Raw genomic sequence first — 22,762 nt, 5'->3', positions numbered from 1 at the left:
CTCTATGAGATAGTGACAACCCCCAAGTGCTCAGAGTGGCCCATTGCACCCAGAACACTCACAGCATTACCTGGTCTGCAGTTCCCAAAGGAATAGTACATACCAACTTGTCAGATTCAGCTCAGGATCACCACTTTGCGTAATATGCAGCACTTAAATATATTTATAGTAAAAACAAGAATAAGTTTATTATCAAAGAACAGAGATTCAAATAATAGTGAGTAAGAACATTGGAAACAAATGGTTATATATCAAACAAAATACTAAAGAGGAGAGAAAAGTGATCAGGAACAGTCAGCATGCATTCACCAAGGGCAAGTCATGCCTGACTAATCTAATTGCCTTCTACAATGAGATAACTGGCTCTGTGGATGAGGGGAAAGCAGTGGACATGTTGTTCCTTGACTTTAGCAAAGCTTTTGACACGGTCTCCCACAGTATTCTTGCCAGCAAGTTAAAGAAGTATAGGCTGGATGAATGGACTACAAGGTATATAGAAAGCTGGCTAGATTGTTGGGCTCAATGAGTAGTGATCAATGGCTCCATGTCTAGTTGGCAGCCGTTATCAAGTGGAGTGCCCCAAGGGTCGGTCCTCGGGCCGGTTTTGTTCAGTATCTTCATAAATGATGTGGAGAATGGTGTGGATTGCACCCTCAGAAAGTTTGCTGATGACACTAAACTGGGAGGAGAGGTAGATACGCTGGAGGGTAGGGATAGGATACAGAGGGACCTAGACAAATTAGAGGATTGGGCCAAAAGATATCTGATGAGGTTCAACAAGGACAAGTGCAGAGTCCTGCACTTAGGATGGAAGAATCCCATGCACTGCTACAGACTAGGGACCGAATGGCTCGGCAGCAGTTCTGCAGAAAAGGACCTAGGGGTTACAGTGAACGAGAAGTTGGATATGAGTCAACAGTGTGCCCCTGTTGCCAAGAAGGCCAATGGCATATTGGGCTGTATAAGTAGGGGCATTGCTAGCAGATTGAGGGACGTGATCGTTCCCCTCTATTCGACATTGGTGAGGCCTCATCTGGAGTACTGTGTCCAGTTTTGGGCCCCACACTACAAGAAGGATGTGGAAAAATTGGAAAGAGTCCAGCAGAGGGCAACAAAAATGATAAGGGGACTGGAACACATGACTTATGAGGAGAGGCTGAGAGAACTGGGATTGTTTAGTCTGCAGAAGAGAAGAATGAGGGGGGATTTGATAGCTACTTTCAACTACCTGAAAGAGGGTTCCACAGAGGATGGATCTAGACTGTTCTCAGTGGTAGCAGATGACAGAACGAGGAGTAATGGTCTCAAGTTGCAGTGGGGGAGGTTTAGGTTGGATATTAGGAAAAACTTTTTCACTAGGAGGGTGGTGAAACACTGGAATGTGTTACCTGGGGAGGTGGTGGAATCTCCTTCCTTTGAAGTTTTTAAGGTCAGGCTTGATAAAGCCCTGAATGGGATGATTTAGTTGGGGATTGGTCCTGCTTTGAGCAGGGGGTTGAACTAGATGACCTCCTGAGGTCCCTTCCAACCCTGATATTCTATGATTCTAACATGCTTTCTAGAGACTAAACTTAGCTAACAGGTTAACCTCCTGGCTAAAGAAGTTTTATCTCACCCAAAGTTCTCTCCAGTATTTTCTACCTGGTTGAGACCCCTTTCTCATCAAGCAAGACTGCTGTTCTTTTACTTCTTCACTGAAGGATGCCCTGGTGTCTTCTTTGCCCCCCAAATATAATAGAGTAAACCCTGGGTCTACACCACCAGATAGTAACCCCCTCTACTATTTAACTATTCCTGTTAGTTTCCTTCTGAACTTCCTTCCTTCCCACAATCCTTTATTTCCATTGATTTCAAAGTGACGATAGGAGACCCACTGTGAATGAAGCAATACCTAATTTACATTTAACCAGCCAGATAGATAAACATTTCTGGTCTGGCAGAAAATCCATTTTTCACCTTTGCTGGTGACCACCAGTCCCTAGACACAAACTTTCAGAACTTATTTTCAGTATCTACACATAACTCCTTACATAGTAACTGTACATACATTTTACAATGATATTGATGACCAGTGTTGACACCAGCTTTTATTTGAGACCTCACATGACATTATTTGATAAACTAGAATGTATATACTGGACTCAGGAGACTCCTACAACTCCATTGCACCCTCCCCACCTTTGTGCTCCTTATCAGTTGGCACTAAGAGGTTCCTGGGTCACTATTCCCTACGGGCTTGTTTGACATCCTTCTCCCTTCCCCCAATGTTTCTAGGGCTGTCCTGGCACCCAGGAAAACAGTAGAAAGAGGGGAAAGCAAGGCCATAAAAATAAGTGATGACGGGGTCATCAGCATAAGAATAGCCATACTGGGTCAGACCAAAGGTCCATCTAGCCCAGTATTCTGTTTTCCAACAGTGGTCAATGCCAAGTGCCTCAGAGGGAATGAGCAGAACAGATATTCATCAAGTGATCCATCCTGTCACCCATTTCCAGCTTCTGGCAATTAGAGGCTAGGGACATCAGTCCTGCCCATCCTGGCTAATAGCCATTAATGGACCCATCCTCCATGAACTTATCTAGTTCTTTTTTGAACCCTGTTATGGTCTTGGCCTTCACAACATCCTCTGGCAAAGAGTTCCACAGACTGACTGTGCGTTGTGTGAAAAAATACTTCCTTTTGTTAGTTTTAAACCTGCTGCCTATTAATTAGGCCCCACCAATTAATATGGGGGGCACAGCAATGACAGCCATTGTTTTGGGGGCAGAGGAAAGGGGAATAAGTGAGAGAGAAAGACCTGGGATGAAATGAGGAGCAGAATGTTAATGAGAGGGGGAAGGAGAATAAAATCTTGTGAGCGTATGTCCAGTCTTCACAGAAGCTGAAGTGGAGGCTCCAATTTCAGCATTGTCAGGTCTGAAAACTAAGATCTTCTTGGCCAGTGGGGAGTTATTGATATTACTATGGCATGCTCTCGCTTTACTTTCTAGACTACCTTCCTGAGGAGCGGGAAAAGGGTGAAAAGGCATAGAGGAGATCCTGTAGCTTTCTGTGTGAAAAGGCATCTGAAGTTGGGGTCGGTCTCCCTGGTCAAGTGTTTTGGTCTTTTCAAGTTTGCACTATTCACAAACAGGTAGGCTGAAGGGAGACCAAAAATCTGCACAATTAGTTAAAAGACCTTCTGATTCAGGCACCTCTAGAGTTGTTGACCCTGCACCTGCTGAATCAGTCCACATTTTGGTTCAAGTCCCCTTTTATGTAGATCACTTTAAGGGAAAGGAGAACTGCTCCGCCCACCTCATTATTTCCGTTGCTTCTACATGTACTGCTGGACTCCACGTTTCCCCCTTGGTTGTTCACATATGCGACCATAGTTGTGTTGTCTGATGGAACCAGGATCTGGCCGGAACCATCACAGAGCCAGCTTGACCACTCTCAGCTTTGGAAGGTTTATTCTGTGAGAACCAGAGGGTCTGGAAACCATGCATCTGCAGCCATTGCCTTTGTCTGACCACCATTTTAGGGAGCTGAGCAACTGCATTGGGACCCATATTTGATCTTTCATGTGTTCCAGGTAGTGGTCCCACACCTTTAGGATGAAGGCTTCAAAATGCCTGATGTGTGATTGTGCCCATGGAATGATCCCTATACATGACACCAGGAGGCCTAGCAGTTGAAGACACAGCACTATGATAGGCCTTCTGTAGCTCTGGAACATGGCCATAAGATCTTGGATTTTCTGGACCCTTTCTGTGATGGATAGATCCTTGCTATTAAGGTGTCTACGTCAACTCCCAGGTGAGTTGTTCTGGTTGAGAGAACAAAAAAAAACTTGTCTTCACATTGATGACAAAGCTGTGTGCTTGCAGCAGATTCATTGTCCAAGTTGTGGTTCTGTGCACAGCAGCCTGGGATGAAATTCTGATCAAGATGTCATCTAGGAAGGGGTACAGGTGGGTACCCTTGAACCTGAGTCTGGGTCTGTTCACCTCCACCACCTCATCTTTGTAGAGATCCAGGGAGTCAAGGTCAGTCTGAATGGGAGCATTTGGTGCTGATAATGCTTCCTGCTGCAAACAAACCTCGGAACTCTGTGGTGCCATGGGCTGATGGGAATAGGGAGGTAAGTGTCTGCCAGATTCTCTGAAGTTAGGAAGCCCCTCAAAGAGAGGAATGACACCATCGAAGCCATCCAACATCTCCTTTTTTCATCCACTTGTTGAGCCTTTTGATATTGAGCATGGCTCTGATTCCCGCCATGTGTTTACAAACAATGAAGAATATTTACTGCATTGTCAGCCACCACCTTGTTTAGTATTTCTCCGAAATGGACTGAACCTATAAACATGGCTGAGTAGAGGGCCTGCTTAGAGTGGATATCCACCTTTTGGCAGTGCTTAATTTGTGCCAGGGCTTAGCCCCGGCTTCTCTAGACTTGGCAGTTCATAGCCCCACAACCTCTGGACTTGCTGCATGATTTATGAATGTAAAAAAATAGCTTGATCCCCAGAACTTCTTTCATTACAAATTAGGCACTTTTGGAGTCAGAGCTGTAGATGGCACCTGATTACTGAGCTGGAAGCCATGGCCCTGGCTGAGAACTTCATTGTATCCATTGAGGCATCAGCGATTAATGCTGTCGCTGCTAGGGAGACTCTCTTTAAAATGGAGTCAAAGTCAGACTGATCTCTGTCTTTTAGGGATCTGAGATCTTCCAGCCAGGAAAGAGCTGCCCTTGTGAAGCAGGTAGCTCCTAGAGATACTCTGAGGTTGCCCAAGGAGGCCTTAAAATCCTGCTTGTGAGTGGCCTCCATTTTTATAACCATGGAGTCGTTAGGGTAGAATTCCTCTTCTGAGGGAAAGACCATATGCCTTGCTAGAGATGCTAGAGTGGTGTCTACCTGTGGTACCTCAGTGATAAAGGCCTTTAGTTCCTGTATCTTATAGAGCCTGAGGTTATTTTTGTTAATGTGCTTGTTCTTACTTGTTCAAGGCTTGTTCCATTCATCACTGATCACATCCTTGAAGGAGAAGTGCAAGGGAATCACAGCCTCAGAGGATCATTTTAATGGGGGAAAATTACTCTGAGGCTTGCTCTCAGGAACATGTTCAGGTTAGATTTGAATTGTGGAGACAGCCTGTCTGCAGATGGCCCCAAACTTCTCACAGGGAAAGAAACCTCTGTTGTGTTTCCCCCAGGCCTGTTTGGATTCAGAGTTTGGTAGCTTACCTTCCTCAGTGGAGAGAGGGAAGAGGAGGAGGAAGAGGAATTGGATGACTCATACCTCCTGGATTTTCTGGCCTCTTTCCGTAGTTTTTTCCTTTTTTAATTTATTTGCTCTCTTTGCATGCTTTATGAGTTTTGGTAAGGCCTTTTACTGCTTGCCTTCTGTGGGGCCCTACGCCCTCTGGAAAGTTCTCTCTCCAAGTCCTTCCCTGCTGGGTCCCATTCCCTTGTGGCCATGGGGGGACTCGTTACCAGAGCCCTCCTGGTCAAACTGGGAAGGATGGGGACTGTTTAAGAGCCCTGCTTCTTTTCCCAGGGCACTCACAATCCACTTTAAGACTTGGGGAGGAGGGAGATTTGTTGTCCCCCAAGCCTCCACCCTTTGTTCTCCAGGGGTCCCCTGGGTACTTCCTGCATCAGTTGTGTTCATCTTTAGACCTTTTCCCTACCATACAGTGTGCTTCTTGGTCCATTTTGTTCATGTTTGAGTAGAGGCTGCTTTGGTGATTAGGGGATCCCACATGCCTGTCCAACTCTGAGACCTAATGGCATTAGGGTTGGATGGCTGGGTGCAGGCTGGGCAGTGCTTAATTTGTAATGAAAGAGGTGCTGGGGCTCAAGCAATATTTTTACTTTCATAACTAACGTAGCAAACCCAGAGGTGCTAGGGCTATGAACTGCCAAGCCTAGAGGTGCCAGCCTTGGCAAGCACTGGCACAAATTAAGCACTGAAGCTGGACATGGCTCACCATCTGCTAATGGAGAAATTACAATTGCATATCCCTTCAAAGTGGACAAAAAGGTTTCTACTTAATGGCAAATGCTCATCATCTTCAACAACCGACTCCCCTGCAGGTAAGACTTTTGTAAAAATGAAAAGATTCTAAGGCCAGAGGGGACCACTGCGACCATCTCATCTGACCTCCTGCATCATACAGACCATAGAACATCTTCTAAATAATTCCTGTTTGAACTAGAACATTTTTAAAGAAAATCATCCAACCTTGATTTAAAAGTTGCCAATGATGGAAAATCTACCATGACCCTTGGTAAATTGTTCCAATGATTAATTACTTTAACTTTTGAAAATTTGCCCCTTATTTATTGGAATCAGTCTAGCTTTAACTGCCAGCCATTGTAACTTGTTATAAGGGCAGACAGCTAATAAAACAAAGCACAAACCCAAAACTGATTGTGAGTTCTAAAGTTAGGTTTCACCAACCAATTGCACCAAGTGCAAACTCCTCAGGCACATTAACAGCCTTAAAACAGAGTCACAGACAGTCCCCTTGGATACTCCAATCTGTCTTGTCACCCAGGTGAGCGTATCTCTATGACAGATGTCCGTGAAGAACAAGAATCACAGCAATATTCATGCCATGTGCTCTCAGCTGCAAACTCAGGTGATAGGAGTCCACTCACATGACTCATCTTCACAGGGAGAAGTCCAGAACAACCGGAGAGTCTTTAGTTTTTTTGTTGACCAATCCTTAATCCAGATTTAGGGAGTTTCCAGTTGAAAGATCTAACCATAGACTATCTGGTATTGATGGGCCTCCCCTTGCAGGAGAGGCATAATAATTTCTGTAGAAGAGCAGCTCTTCAGGCTAATTAATATCCTGCTCCTATATGGCAATCCATACAGTTAGAGGCTCACACTGCACATTCTCAAATATTATATTACAATGTGGAATATAGATCTTAAAAGTAAGATTAATGCATGCCGTAACTCACAAGCATTCGATAGAGTCCAAACACTTTTGTTATAACTCTAATACCTGTCCTATCAATATTAATCCACAAGTGAGCCAGACAGATTTCAGCTATGTTTCAGTGAGTTCAGTTGAGACACGGAGACCTTGGCATGAGTGGGCAAATGGTCTGCCAGCATTACACCTTTGCTAGAGTGAAGAGCATGTAGGCACTTATAGACTGCAATCAAGTTTCCCCTTAATTTTCTCTTTGATTAGCTAAATAAATGGAGATCCTTTAGCCTATCACTATAAGGCATGTTTTCAATTCTTTAATTATTCTCGTGGCTTTTCTCTGAACACTCTCCAATGTATCACCCTTTAACATCCTTCTTGAAGTGTGGGCACCAGAACTGGACACAGTATTTCAGTAGTGGCCACATGAGTGCCAAATATAATCTTCCTACTAGAACTTGAGATTCTTATGCTTGTACATCCAAGGATCACATTAGCCCTTCTGGACACAGCATCACATTAGGAGCTCATGTTCAGCTGATTATGCCCCACAACCGCCACATCTTTCTCAATGTCAGTGCTTCTCAGGATAGGGTCCTCCATCCTGTAAGTCTGGCCTATGTTCTTTTTTTTATAGATGTATGACTTTACATTTGGCCATATTAAAATGCCTATTTGCTTATGCTCAGTTTACCAAACAATCCTGATAGTTTTGTATCAGTGACTTGTCCTCTTTGTTATTTACAACTTCCCCAAACTTTGTGTCCTCTGAAAACTTTATCAATAATTTTATATTTTCTTCCAGGACACTGATAATATGTTTAATAGCGTAGGCCCAGGAACTGATCAATGCAGGATCCAACTAGAAACATACATGCTCGATAATGATTCCCCATTGACAATTACATTTAGTGATCTGTGAGTGAGCAAGTTTTTAATCCATTTAATATGCACCATATTAGTTTTGTATTGTTCTAGTCTTTTTAGCCAAAATGGTGTGCATATTTCTTGTTTCTGTCTGGAAAGTCCCCCCTGCCACCAACTCTTCAGTAATGATTCATTTCTCTGTCTTACAGTGGATCAAATGTCAACAAAAGGAACCAATTTTAGAATAGACGGAGGATGCCACAGGAGTTTCTTTTCAGTTTGTCAACTTATATGTTGCTGGAGCTCTGTTAGTGACCCGTGAAATAAAATGATTCTGTCCTCTAGCAGCCTTCGCTTAGCAGAACCTTTGAAAATGAACTCAAGATCAAAAGCAGAGTGAAGAAACCTTCACTTCCTTTATGTCCATTTCTCTGACAGACAGCAGATGCCTGCTGTTGTTTCTTTTGTCTGTATTGCTTGTTGATGAGCTGAGCCCAGACAAACAGGAAGCCCAGTATTGCTTCTTTATACTTTTCAGGCAAAAATGAAAGAAAACAAGGTAACAAACCTGTGAGGATGCCAGATTGTCTTATTTATTATGTTGCTACCATGCTGTGAGTTTCAAAGAGGCTTATCCTTTTCTTTTATTTTTTTTTTCACACCCTTAATTAAGAGGGGTTTTTTTAAAAAAGTTTAGTTGCAAATTCTGGATTTTTTGAGTGGAGTGATGTGGTTCCTCTGAGGAATCCTCCATGTTTCTGAGGATCCCCTATCATTTTATCTTTTGCCACCCTTACCACCTCAGCAGGATCATCTAATTCACCATTCTCACTAAAAAAAAAAAGGAGTACCTGTGGCACCTTAGAGACTAACAAATTTATTAGAGCATAAGCTTTCGTGGGCCATTTCCAGCACTTTACAAGAACAGTAGGAGGGGAAATAACAAGAGGAAATAGTTTTACTTTGTGTAATGACACATCCACTCCCAGTCTTTATTCAAGCCTAAATTAATTGTATCCAGTTTGCAAATTAATTCCAATTCAGCAGTCTCTCATTGGAGTCTGTTTTTGAAGTTTTTTAGTTGAAGAATTGCCACTTTTAGGTCTATAATCGAGTGACCAGAGAGATTGACATGTTCTCCGACTGGTTTTTGAATGTTACAATTCTTGACGTCTGATTTGTGTCCATTTATTCTTTTGCGTAGAGACTGTCCAGTTTGGCACCATCATAGAGCCTAATTACATCAGTCACACTATCAGAGGCTTGTTCACCTGCGCATCTACCAATGTGATATATGCCATCATGTGCCAGCAATGCCCCTCTGCCATGTACATTGGTCAAACTGGACAGTCTCTACGTAAAAGAATGAATGGACACAAATCAGACGTCAAGAATTATAACATTCAAAAACCAGTCGGAGAACACTTCAATCTCTCTGGTCACTCAATTACAGACCTGAGAGTGGCTATCCTTCAACAAAAAAGCTTCAAAAACAGATGCCAACGAGGGACTGCTGAATTGGAATTAATTTGCTCACCTTTCCTGATCACTCTTGTTACAGTGTGTATGGTAACACTCATTGTTTCATGTTCTCTGTGTATATAAAATCTCCCCACTATATTTTCCACTGCATGCATCCGATGAAGTGAGCTGTAGCTCACAAAAGCTTGTGCTCTAATAAATTTGTTAGTCTCTAAGGTGCCACAAGTACTCCTTTTCTTTTTACGGATACAGACTATCACGGCTGCTACTCTGAAACCTGTCACCATTCTCACTGTAGTCCTTCAATACCTCCTGAATGTATACATGGCTGGTTGTGTGGTATATATCCCTTTCTCCCCACCTTATGTCTTTTCACATTGCTCAGTCTTCATCTGTGTTTGGAAAGCCCTTAACACATTTTTCAGTCTAAATAACAAATTACACACAAAAAGCAAGATTAAAAGAATGTTAAGGTTTCAAAATTAATCACTCAAAAGATAGAAAATGTCAGAATTAAAGTTGCCTGTGCAACCTTTATTCAGTTACCTTGTGCATATGCATTGTAACATCATCTTTAGTTACATAGTCACATGCTATTTTTTCCACAGAATCCCTGCCTCATTCATGACCTGATCAATACATTCCACCCTAACCTCATTCTTGGAAATGGCAAAACCATTTTTGGTAAAATTTTCAAAATAAAATAAAATAATCAACCTTAGGCAGACACTAACTGTGGTGTTAAATTTCATATTTTATGGTCAGTATTCACTTTGATCTGTACACTATGGAAGTAGAGAAAGTAATAGACTTGCTCAAAGTAAAAACTTTGCCCCGCAAAGAAGTGAAACCCAATGTTTGTTTGTGTTACATGCTTTGTAACCTCAAATTCCTTCAGTTTTCAATGAGATCCAAAAGTTTTAGTAGCTCATTGCATCGTCTACGGTAGTGCCAGGGAATGTCTGTCATTTCACTTTGCTTGTAGTTTGAATTATTTGCACTATTTGCTGTGGAGGTTAACACCAAATCTATTTACTGGATGCTTTTTTGGCTTATGGTGAATATTTGGAACTGAAAACGTGGGATGCTAATGATAAAGGAACAGACTTAAAACAATCACTAAACACATTCAGAGAGTGTTCACATTCAGCAATTTGTTTGACAATACATATTTTGAAATCTAACAGTTACAGAACTGGTATAGTAGAAAGAATTGCATGTATGGTTTGTTTAAATTCATTGATTTTGTTTTTCATTGAACTGACCTTTTTAAACAAGCAAAACCAAATAATGAATGACTTCTGCTCAGCTAGACAATTCATGCAGCATTACTGAAAGATGTGGAAAAAATAGATGTCCTAAAATAAGCTAAACCACAGAGCAGAGCCTGCAGGCAACTGACAGTATTTTTTAAACTTCTCACCACAGCCTGAATTCCATTAGCATGAGACATGGAAGGACACATCTGTTATTCTTTAAGGAACTAAAACAGTTGGCTGCCCTCCTAGCTCTTGAACAAAGTGTTCAGGGCTCACATGGCAGCACTTTGCTGCATATAATGAATCTGTTTAATTTAAATAATTTTACTAAAGGGATGAATAATGATTAAGAAACATCTGTGTAGGATCTGCTACACTTTGCATTTTTTTTTTTTTTTGCAAAGCCTGTCTCCCATGTATTTTCTTCATCTACCATCTAGAGCTATGCTTTGGTTACTGGAAGCAGTACAAACATGTGGAAGTACTGTAGATAAAAATGTAATGTCTGGAGATTAGTGCAGCTTCCTGTTTTACTAAGTCTTACATATGAATAGACAGTTATAGAATAGCTCTGTACAATGCTATGTTTAAAAGAGGGCTGCCCTCAGTAGATTGCTAGACAGTGACTGAAAGCATGAACCAAACATTCATAGTCTATGCCACATTTCTGTTGGACTGTTGTTGCAGGATGTACAGCAGGATCATGTTTTCCCTGCATGAGATTTAATCTAAAACTTCCCCAACTCATAAAATCGAATGTACCTAGGGGCCCTAATACTATGTGTAGAGACAAAGGAGAGGTTAACAGAAACCAGCCTTGTTTGAAGTTACCCACAAAGTAGTGTACCATGAAAACCACAATAGTAAATCTTATGTGGAGAAAGGTTGGAAAGAAGTAAGGCTGCAGTGCATGCATTAGCTGAAAAATGTATGTGTATCTATATATGTGTATGTGTAAACCAGTGGTCTGAATGAGCTCTCCCCTGCCATCTATTGATGAACTGGGGGAAAAGACCTCAGGAGCAGACTGTATTGAGCTGTACCTCACGAAAGCTTATGCTCAAATAAATTTGTTAGTCTCTAAGGTGCCACAAGTACTCCTTTTCTTTTTGCGAATACAGACTAACATGGCTGCTACTCTGAAACCTGTATATGCAGAGACACACTTAGCTTAGGTGAGCAGACATACCTGCTTTTGTACCAGATATGGACTGACGACAGAGTTTCCTTCTTGGAGAGATATACCAGATGTGTTCATATATGACTTAGCATTGTCTCTTACGGTTATTTGTACTGGATTGCCTTTCAAAAGTCCAGTATCATCAAATATTCCATTGAATTCTTCCACCTTTCTCAGTAGAACCATCATGGCTGCTACACTGCAGCTGAGAAGGCTGTTGGTCTGTGATCCTTTGCTCATATACACTCTGAATGCAAAGCTTTTGTCTTTGTAAGTTGCTTCTGTGGTGAATGGGCCCATGCAGTTCAGAGTACCTCCAAGGCTAATCTGACGATTGCCCCTGGACCTTGAATTCTCTGGTGAAAATATGCTCTTTTATAAACCTCATTTCTCTGAGGTATAAAGTGTGAATCAAACATAGCCAGAATTCTGTCATAATATCTTGTGACTGTCATCAGTAAAGTGAAAAGGTTTAAAGATATGCTCTGACTGTCCCACACCCTATAGAATACATTAAAGAGCATACCTGTGTCTTCAGTTTCCTTATGGAGTTTTGTAGCAATTTGAAAACTTGCAAAATACTGCTTCTAGTCTGTCCATTGTGAAGGTTTGTCGAAGCTGAAGTTCTCTGGGGCACTGATAAGATCCTTGAATGTTTGTTGCTTTGTTCTTTTTGTCTACAACAATAGTTGCTTTGTTCCTTCTGTCTGAAACCTTAGTTGCTGTTTTCCTTCTCTTTCTGTTCTCTTCTGGCACTACAGTAGTTTACATGTGACACCATGCCCTGTACACGTTGTACATGGCAGGTTACAAGGCTGCTACTAGCAGGTCAGACTTCTGTATCAGATATGAACTGACTACAAGGCGTCCTTTGCAGAGAGATACGCCAGACATGCATCTTCATAAGATCCTTTAATGATCTGCCAGATCTGGCTGAGGTTGCCTTAATTATGGTATATCACACACACTGCCACCCATCCCCAGTGCTTCAATACGTGCAGCATGGCAGCCATTATAGGCCTAGTGAGAAAAGTCAAAGAAGTCAATGGAGGATTTGATGATACTAGACTTTTGAAAGGAGATCCAGTGCAAATAAACTTAAGAGACAATGTTGAGCTATATAGTGTACAAATACCTTTACCAAACAGACGTTGAAAGAGACTAGCTGCAGATTTATGTGAATTTAGAGGACACCATTACCTAGTCATAGTGGACTACTTTTCCAGGTGTATAGAAATAACGTACTTAAAAGACATAACATGCTGCAGAGTTATCGAGAAACTGACGTGCGCTTTTGCTTATTTTGGTATTCCAGAACAACATGTGATGGGACAATGGACCACAATTCACTGCAGCAGAATTTAAGTCATTCTGAACAAAATATGATTTTGATCATATTATTAGCAGCCCTCATTCCCTACAAGCAAACAGAGAGGCTGAGAGAGCTGCACAGACAACCAAGGAAATCTTACAGAAGGCAGAGCCATTCCTTGCTCTTCTGAGCTACAGATCAACTCCAATAGCAGATATTGGATATAGTCCAGCACAAGTCCTGATGGGAAGACAGCTCAGAACTAAGATTTTTCCCCAAAATTGGAATAGCTCTCCAAAGTGGCCAAATGACAGTAGGGCTGAAAAGGCAAAAAAAGCTTACAAACACTTTTACAACAGCAGACACTCAGAGGACTGCCAAATCTAGAACCTGCTGACTGTGTTTGTGTCAAACTAGGTGGAGAAAAAGGATGGACAACTGCAGCTGTTGTAAAGAAGAGGAATTCAGCACCCAGATCATATGTGATCGAGATTGACAGTGGAGAGTTCAACAGAAACTCTTTGTTCCTCAGAAAGAACAATCAACAGAGCAAAGTTTACAGATAGTGGATAGTGGATGCAGAACAAGACGACAATGATTCAATGATTCCAAATTGATCACAGCCAATCATTGCAACTAATGGACAGCCAGATGACCAAGTTGTTATGCATCTGGGTCATATGATTAGAAAACCAGTGTGATTCAGACACACTTAACAGATTCATCTGTATTGAACCTCAAAGACTGCATGACAGTCTAAATATTGTAAATGGTAGGAATGTTGAATTTAAAGGGGAAGACATAATGGAATGAATAGTAAACTGAATTATACCGTTCAGCCACTACATGGTGCTGTGTGTAACAGATCTTACATAAGGTAACTTCTGCCACACCTGGCAGAACATTAAAAGGATATTATGGAAAACACATCTCTGGTGTATCTCTCTGAGAAGGAAGTTCTGTAGCCAGTCCGTATCTGACACAGAAGTCTGACTAACTAGGAACAGCCTTGCAACTTCTCATGTGCATGATGGGGTCACCCTAAGTTTAGGCTTACTTGCTAAGCAGGGGGTAAGCGATGCCAAACATAAGTGAAAGCCGGGGGGGGATGTGTTGCCTCTGAGGTTATGTCTACACTTGGAGCGAGGGGAGTGATTCCCAGCTCATGTAGACATATGCTAGCTTTCATTGAGCTAGCTCACTAAAAACAGTAAAGTGGATGCGATACCATGGGCAGAGATGGCATGGGCTAGCTGCCCTGAGTTCATACCCATGGAGTCCAGGTGAGTTTGTATTCAGGGTGACTAGCCTGTGCTGCTGTACATGCTGCTGCCATGGCTACACTGTATATATTTTTTGACATGCTAACTCGATAAGAGCTAGCACAAGTATATCTACACAAGCTGGGAATCACACCCCTATCTCCAAGGGTAGCTGTAGCTTTAAAGGCATCTGGGGGTGGTTCATTTTACCAAATTTTTGGAGCGGGGGGTTGAGCCACTTCTGTTTTGTAATGTTAAGAGGAACCGCTTGATATTGAACCTGGCCCTTGTTACTGTCAACTTCACCTGGCAGAACGGTTGCATATGTATATCTATGTATGACCCATATACAGATCTATGTATACTAACGGTATGTGTACACACAATATGCTTCTGTTTGTAAGGGATTAAAAATTTAATGTAACTGATATAAGAAAATAAAGAGAGGGTAGATACGTGATAGGCTGAGTATCTTAAGGATTCAACTTGTACACCCCAAAACTCCACAATAATTCAAGTCATGTACTACCCTCATATAACTAATGCAGCCTGTAACATTAACAAATAAAGGCTAGATAGGGAAAATGTTTACGCCATGCTGTACCCTTTATCAATTTACGTAAAGACTAACTGGCGTTCTCTAAACCTCTAAAAAGACTCTTTCATCATCTCTTTATTAAACATAGTATTTCCACTTGTTTGTAATGTTCCCAGTAAGCAAAGCATAACTATAGATGATAGATAAAGCATATCTCACAGAGATGAATGCTGCAAAAGTCCACATATAACAGATCCTATGTAGCTGCTTCCCAGTCGTTATCATTCATTCCCTTTTTTCCTTTAGAAAAATCATTTAAATTGTCATTTAGGCCATATATTTTTACTGTAGTATAAGTATCTGTAAATATTAGTATACTATTTTTTACCATATCATAGCGGCTCAACTAAGGAGAAGGAGAGTGTTACTATTTCTGGAGTGTCACCTGCACCTCTGAGTCTTCAATTTCTTTATTAAAGAAAATATTTACATGTGGAACTACTTAAGGAGGCAAGTCTTTCCTTATATTATACTTACAGATGAACAGCAAAGCTGGTGTGTGATTGGTGATCTACAGCAGCTTGGCAAAGAGATTATTAAGAAGAAATAATCTTTGTATCTGGGCACCCTTTGGCCAGTATGGCATGTGTGCCTACACATGGTGGTGGTGGTTGTAGGTTTTTTCTTTCTGTATGCAATGGAATTTTTTTTTTTAAATCACAGCTTAGTTCCCTAACTAGTCTTGTTGCTTCCAAATGCATTAGCATGCATGCTGGTCACAGAAGTATTTCAAACACTACCTAGAGTAAACCCTTCAATTATAAAAATACTGTAATCATACATGTACAAATATATAGTTAGATCAATGAAGTCTATTTTAGGCAGAACAAAAACTGACTGAAAAATTTCAAGAGAGATTACACCCTTTGAAAGAAGACACTAATAGATTTTTTTGGTAAGAACCCTATGATTAAAAAATGAAAGGAAGATATGAAAAAATTAGATATTAGCATGGATGTATTGGGCTCAGGACTGGAAGCCAGGAATTCCCCAGTTCTATCATTTCTGTCACTGACTTACTGTGTGTTCTGGAATGAGTCATTTAACATCTCTATCCAAGTTGTCTGGTCTCTAACCTAATTCACAGGTGTAGAGTGAGGGCTAATGTTTGTATAGTGCAAAGTACTGTGTATTAATTATCACCCTCATTTTGAGTTTGCAAAGTGTCTCTGCACACGTCATTTTGGAAACTGTAATATTACAGCTTTTTAAAATAAATTTTCTTAGGGTTTCCCAAATTTTAGCTTCTGATCCACGAGTTTACTCATTAAAAGATAAATAGATGAGTATTACTTCTTGGGGCAAATCCCCATCTACTGCCGTGGAACCCAAACTTTTCTAGTCGCAACCACCTTACCATTAATCAAATCTGTCTGCGCCCTCCCTGCTCCATTACTGCAGTCAAGGCTTCCTCAGCAGCAGAGGTTGGGCTGAAGGTGGAGCGAGGAGGGGACACTGGGGATGCAGGAGGAGCTGGGTCTAGAGGCAGAGAGAAAATGAGGGCGGAGCTGGGTGGGGGGTGAATCTGGTCTGGAGGTGAAGCAGGCCTTGGGGTGAATGGGGTTGGGGTGAAAGGGATATGGGGGGCAGAGTATGGCACTCCCTCCCTGTCCCCCATGGGTGCTGGCCCAGGTCTGGAGGCAAAGCAGGTCTGCAAGTATAGTCCTTTCTTTCCCCCCGCGCCATGTACTCCCCTGAATGTTCCTCCACAGCCCCCTGGGGGGCGTGTCCCACAGTTTGGGGACCACTGATCTAATGTAACTTGTCATAGCTTCATTGAGGTCAGTGGAGCTCTGACAATTTACACCATCATACATGTGGACATCCTCACAACAATCCTTGGAGGTAGGGAAGATGGGGAAGTATGGCTAAATGACTTCCGAAGGTCACATAGGATGTCTTGGCAGAGCATGGACCAGATTCCTAACCACAGGTCCATTGTTCCTTTTACAAAAGTGACAAACACTTAGAAACCCAAGTCTTACTGAAAACCAATGGGACACAGACTCCTACATCAATGAGCGATTTTTGAAAATGAAGTCTGTCACTTTAAGTATATTTGATCTTTTTACCCTTTAGCTATAAGATTCTAACACAGAGCTGCTAGCTTATTGGAACTGTCAGGTAAACAATGTACTTATATGTGTAGAAATGCATCATAGGTCTGTGAGCAACCCTCCACAGCTCCCACCAACCTCTTGCCCCATCAAGTGGGACTACAGGAGTTACTCAGATCTACACAGACAGTAATCCTTATGTGTTCTAGGGAAGGTGTCAGTGGTAGTGAGGAATGAGAGAATCTAAAAAGAGGGTCCTTTTACAGTATTCATTACAAAAATAGCTTGCGCATTATCAGGGTAGAGTTGGAGGAGGGAGATGGTGAGATGTTGCATCGGACTTCTAAAGGGTTTCACTCTCCCATTCACCCTGATTGCTACTGAAAGATCCTCACCCCAATGGGATCCTTTCTTCTCTCTCCCTGTCAGCTGTGTTGCCGGCACAGAGTGCCCGAGGCAAGCAACAGCTGGATTCGTTGCCCGGAGTGCATTGCCTAATAACCACAATGGGGGTGGAGAAGTAGAAAAATTTATTTGAAGCTTCAAGCGGTACAGGGAGACAACAATCTCAAATCCTGCACCCCAGTGCAAGCAGTTACACATATTTTTATACATTCTTTCTTTAGCATACTTATCCAATAGCAAGCTGCCCTGAGTACCCATATAGCCAATCCGGTATACCAGCCAGTTCCCCTTTTTCCTCTTATTTATTTCACCATATATGGAGTTGTTTATTCAGCATTATCTAACATTCTGTCCTGTTGGGCCTAATCTTGCTTCAGCCAGTTTGCGCCTGCAGCAGCGTGACTGCTGTGAGTAATTCCGGGCAGAAAAGGGAAGGGGGGGGCCACTTGGGCCTAGAGCGAGGGGGCTTCATCGACACTCATGGTCTTCCATCCCCTTGAGTTACCTAGTGGCCATGCCTGATGTCCCCAACAGCTGTGACTGCACTTTCTGGGTATTCCATCTGTAGCTCGTCAGTCCCACACCCTCCAACCTTCCATTGAACTGTTGAGAATGCATTGTGATATCATCCTCATCTCTATAGCCATGGAGGAGGGCAGACTATGTAAGACCCAATAATATTGCACTCTGGACCAGAATTTGGCCCATTCATTATTATTATTATTTGTTGAAAATAAACAATGGACTGGCTCACTGTAGTGCCTTATCTGACTGGAGACCCATCACTTGAATGTTACAGTAGCTGGTATCTCTGTGAAAGGTTATTATTGGCCACTTGATTTTTTTTTTGTTATTTTGTGTCAGTGTGAAAAGGAACAGTATGTTATTCCACAAACAATTTCTAACCTCAAAAAGAGATTTTTTTTTCATTTATCTGGTCTCCAGCAACATGGCTGGAGGAATGGGTGGGGAAGACACTACAAAACTAGCAAGTGTGCAAACTTGTGAACATCTGGCTATAGTCAGGAGGCCTCAAATGCCATGGGTGGTTGACTGTTCAAATTATTTTCAAATAGTTCAGCAAAACTTGTAATGGAAACCAAATGGATTTTCCTTCTAAGAGAGTTCAGACAGCTAAGATGAAATTCCATTTCTCTTTTGATCACAACATCACATGACAGAATGATCACTTATGGAAAAACTTCCAGGGAAATTATTTTATGAAAAACCTGTGGGCTTTCAATGATAATTTTAAACTCTCAGGCATTGAGGCTCCCAGAGCAGTATAAGCCAGTTGATAAGACACCAGAACTAGAAGTCAAGAGACCCACATTCTGTTCTTGCCACTATCATGCCTTTTGCCCAGTCAATGCTTACTTACCTTTAGCACCAATTCAGCAAGATTACTTAAGCACATTCCTAACTATAAGCAAACAAAAAGAACAGGAGGACTTGTGGCACCCTAGAGATGAACAAATTTATCTGAGCATAAGCTTTCATGAGCTACAGCTCACTTCATCGGGTCACGGAATGCATACGATGAAGTGAGCTGAAGCTCACAAAAGCTTATGCTCAGATAAGTTTGTTCGTCTCTATGGTGCCACAAGTCCTCCTGTTCTTTTTTGTGGATACAGACTAACCCGGCTGCTTTACTCTGAAACCTATAAGCAAACAAGTAGCCCTGATTTAATGGGACTATTGATATGCTCAGAGTTCGTCACAATCTTAAGGACCCTTGCTGAGCCAGTAAGTTTGAGAGCTACAGATTAAGGATATGTTTACACTGCAAGTGAAGGTATGCTAGTAGCATGGGTGGGTATACCTGCTCTAGTTTTAATCTAGCTAGCGTGAGTAACGCTGGCAGAAAAGGAGTGGCAGCATGGCCTTCAGCACAGGATAGCCACCAAAGTATGGCTCCAGGGATCCCTGTGGGCTTGTGCTTCGATTGCTGCACTGAAGCCCATGCCATCTACTATTGTTACTTGTGCTAGCTAGATTGAAGCTAGCACGGTATGCCTAGATCACACAGTCACTTGCAGTGTAAGAATAGTGTAAGAGTGCTACGGATTTCACAATTGGCTAGTCAACTCCATGCTCACCTGAGCTCTCACTTTTGGAACGAGAGCAGCCACTACTACATTCTTTCATTCTGAACTTCCCCACTGTCCTGCCCCTAAAGGTTGTCCACTTGGGAGGCTAAAAGGCTAGCCAGAAGATTCATAACCATTCCTGGAAAATTACTGGTATCCCCAAGAGCCATTTGATAATTAGCCATGGATTTCTCATGCATTGTTTATCAGCTGCCATTCTCCATCTCCCGCTGAACCAGATTTGGTCAGTTATAACCAGCAGCTCCTTATATTCCGGAAGCATCCCATTAAACCTTTGTACTACTACCGTGACATCTCTTATGTGTGTTGTTGAACCAAGCACTACGGGTGTTATCTGAAGACGACAAGTGAGTCAATCGAAAGGCTACAAGCTGTGGGAAGGGAGAGAAATGGAGAACCCTTGCTTTATTTCATTCTACTGCACTTACATTAGGGAATTTTACTCTTTGAAGAGAAATTTGTATTGATAAACCTTCATTCAAAATGTATAATAATTAACAGTTTGATTCTGGTGGGCTTTTAAAGTATGCAAGGACCAGATGTCTGACAGTACTGCTACCTACTGAATAGTAAATAGATAAATGAGTAATAGAATAATTAGTAATAATAAAAAACTTTCTGAAAAATCAGCTTCAGGACTTTGCGTAGGAATGAGAATTGTGCCACAAAGCACCATTGGCATAATACATGAATGTTTTATCACAACTCTCACATTTTCCAGGTGCCAAATTAATTCAGGGCAGTGTCTGACAAAGGTCAGTCCTGACCAGATTACTATTAATTTAAATATCAATACATAACTGTGGGAGTGATTTTGTATTATTTTTGATATGTAAATGAGTAGAATGGTAGAAAAACACAGCTATTATCCTGTTATCATAGTGCTGATATAATTTACTGTGCTTCACCATATCCCGAGCATGCCTTTTTAAGGAAGAAAAATGGATTACAAAATCTTAACTGTGATGTCAGTAGAAAAGGTGAGCATTCACCTGGCTCACCGCTATCTACTTGTGCAAATTTTACTGCCTATTTGGTTCATTTGTGGCCAAGTGGCTAGGCCATTGACAGGGCCGGCTCCAGCTTTTTTGCCGTCCCAAGCGGCGAAGAAAAAAAAAGAAAAACCAGATTGAGTTGCCGCCGAATTGCCGCTGAAGAGGAATAGAGGGAATGAAGGACTTGCCACTGAAGTGCCGTTGAAGACCAGGATTTGCCGCCCCAATAACTAACGGAGTGCCGCCCCTTTCTCTTGGCCACCCCAGGTGCCTGCTTCCTTTGTTTCCTTTATCTGAGCATAAGCTTTCGTGAGCTACAGCTCACTTCATCGGATCACTGAATGCATCCGATGCAGTGAGCTGTAGCTCATGAAAGCTTATGCTCAGATAAGTTTGTTCATCTCTAAGGTGCCACAAGTCCTGGGCATTGATGTGGCATTCTGAACGCCTAGGCTTAGTCCCAGCTCTGCCACTGGTCTACTGAGAAACCTTGGGCAAGCCTCTGTGCCTCAGTTTCCCCACTTTGTAAAATGGAAATGATGATACTGAACTCTTTTGTAAGATCTAGTGATGAAGAGGTAGGTATTATTCCCAACATTCACATCGTCCTCTCCTTTTTTGTCCATTGTTTGTGTAACCCTCCTGCCAGCAATCAGGGCTGGGTTCAATCTCTAGGGGTTCCTTTTCAACAATACAATGCAGAACCGGCTCAATCCCCCACTCAGTAACCTGGGAAAATTACACACCACCCCTGGGTGCCTCTGGGAGGCAATATTTCCCCACTCGCAAACACAGCATCTGAGTGTAGAAAAAAACTTTTAATGAAAGGAGAGAAGTCACCTGACATTAATTAGACTGAATGGGGCAGTGCCTTCTGCCTCATGTTCTTGAGTTCTACAACCAACAGTTCCTTTTCTGTGCCCTTCTCTCACCATACCCCACTCATAGTGGGTGTCCTTGGTCAGCGAGGACCCACAGTTCAGAGACGCATCTCTGTGAATTCATCTCCCAAACCGGGGAAGAAGGCAACTTGCTTGCCACACCAACCGCTGCTCTTTGCCACCTAGGGGACTGATGTGCCCCTCAACTGGGACAGGGTCAGTACAGTTCTGTTCCCCTTTACTCACGCAATAAAGATAACATGGATAACAACATTTCACTACCCCTGCATTTAGTACAGTGTTTTGTAACCCAGCACCAGCCAAAGCTGATCACTTTTGAGCAACAGCGCTCCTGTCTGCTGGATACCTATGCAGAGTAGGTGCATTCATGTTAATACAGTTTGCTCCTGAATTCTCTCCCCCTCCCAGCTAGCTGTCAGGGGAGAGTTCATTCAGACCCTGATTACGTCTGAAAGAAACTTCCATACTCCCAAACCACTCATTTTAACCTTCGTTGCGTGTTTGTTCACTTCCTATATTACATTTTCGAGGAGCTTTGTCTCTCATTGTCCAAGCAATGTGATTATGTTTCTAAAATTGTGTTTAAAAAAATTACCTCTGCATTTAAAGTAGGACAAAACAGTCTATAATGAGCTCAGTGTGCTGTTGACAGATGTTTAAAGCGATTTTATGCTATGAGGCTTCCTTGTGTCTGGTTCCTGTGGTACCGGGATAAATTGTAATGAATGGAGGTGTTCCTAACATGAGTTGCATTGTTTGACATCAGATCATCCACCTCTGTACCCTAATTTTTTTCTTTTAACATTTGTGTAGGTGAGGTTAATGCTTTTGAAAGGTGGCACACTGACAGCAGTGGAGAATGGAGTCCTCGGTTTATGCACAGAGAGAAGAATACTTTCTCATACTGCTTTGCCCCTAATCTGGGTCCTGAGCCATGTGCTTAGTTTTAAGCACACGAGTAGTTTGATTGCAGTCACTCACATTGCTTGAAGACAATGGAACTAATCCTATGCTTAAAGTTGAAGTGCTCTGATGAACTGAGCTCTAGTGATCACCTCTGCTCAGGGAATAGTTCTCTAAATCCATTTTATACATGGCTACAAATTAAAGTCCTCTGTGCCATGAACATCTTTCCACTAGCACCCGGCCTATGCACACCAACCATGTCTATGTGATGGTAATGACTTTCATTCGCTACCATTGTAGGCCGGATTTGAGCTAGTTGCCTGAAAGACTCAGGATCATCCATTCCCCCTCCCTCAACTCATCTTTAGCCATAAAACAAATTTCCAATTCATGCCCTTTGCTGCAATAAAAATAAAATTAAAGGAACTAAATGAATGTGCATTAGTGCACTTAGTCTAGGAATCACTGTAGCAACATTGCTCATATGCCATTT

This window comes from Dermochelys coriacea, chromosome 1, assembly GCF_009764565.3.
Source record: "Dermochelys coriacea isolate rDerCor1 chromosome 1, rDerCor1.pri.v4, whole genome shotgun sequence".
Taxonomy (NCBI): domain Eukaryota; kingdom Metazoa; phylum Chordata; order Testudines; family Dermochelyidae; genus Dermochelys; species Dermochelys coriacea.
Note: the sequence above shows the minus strand (reverse complement) of the source record.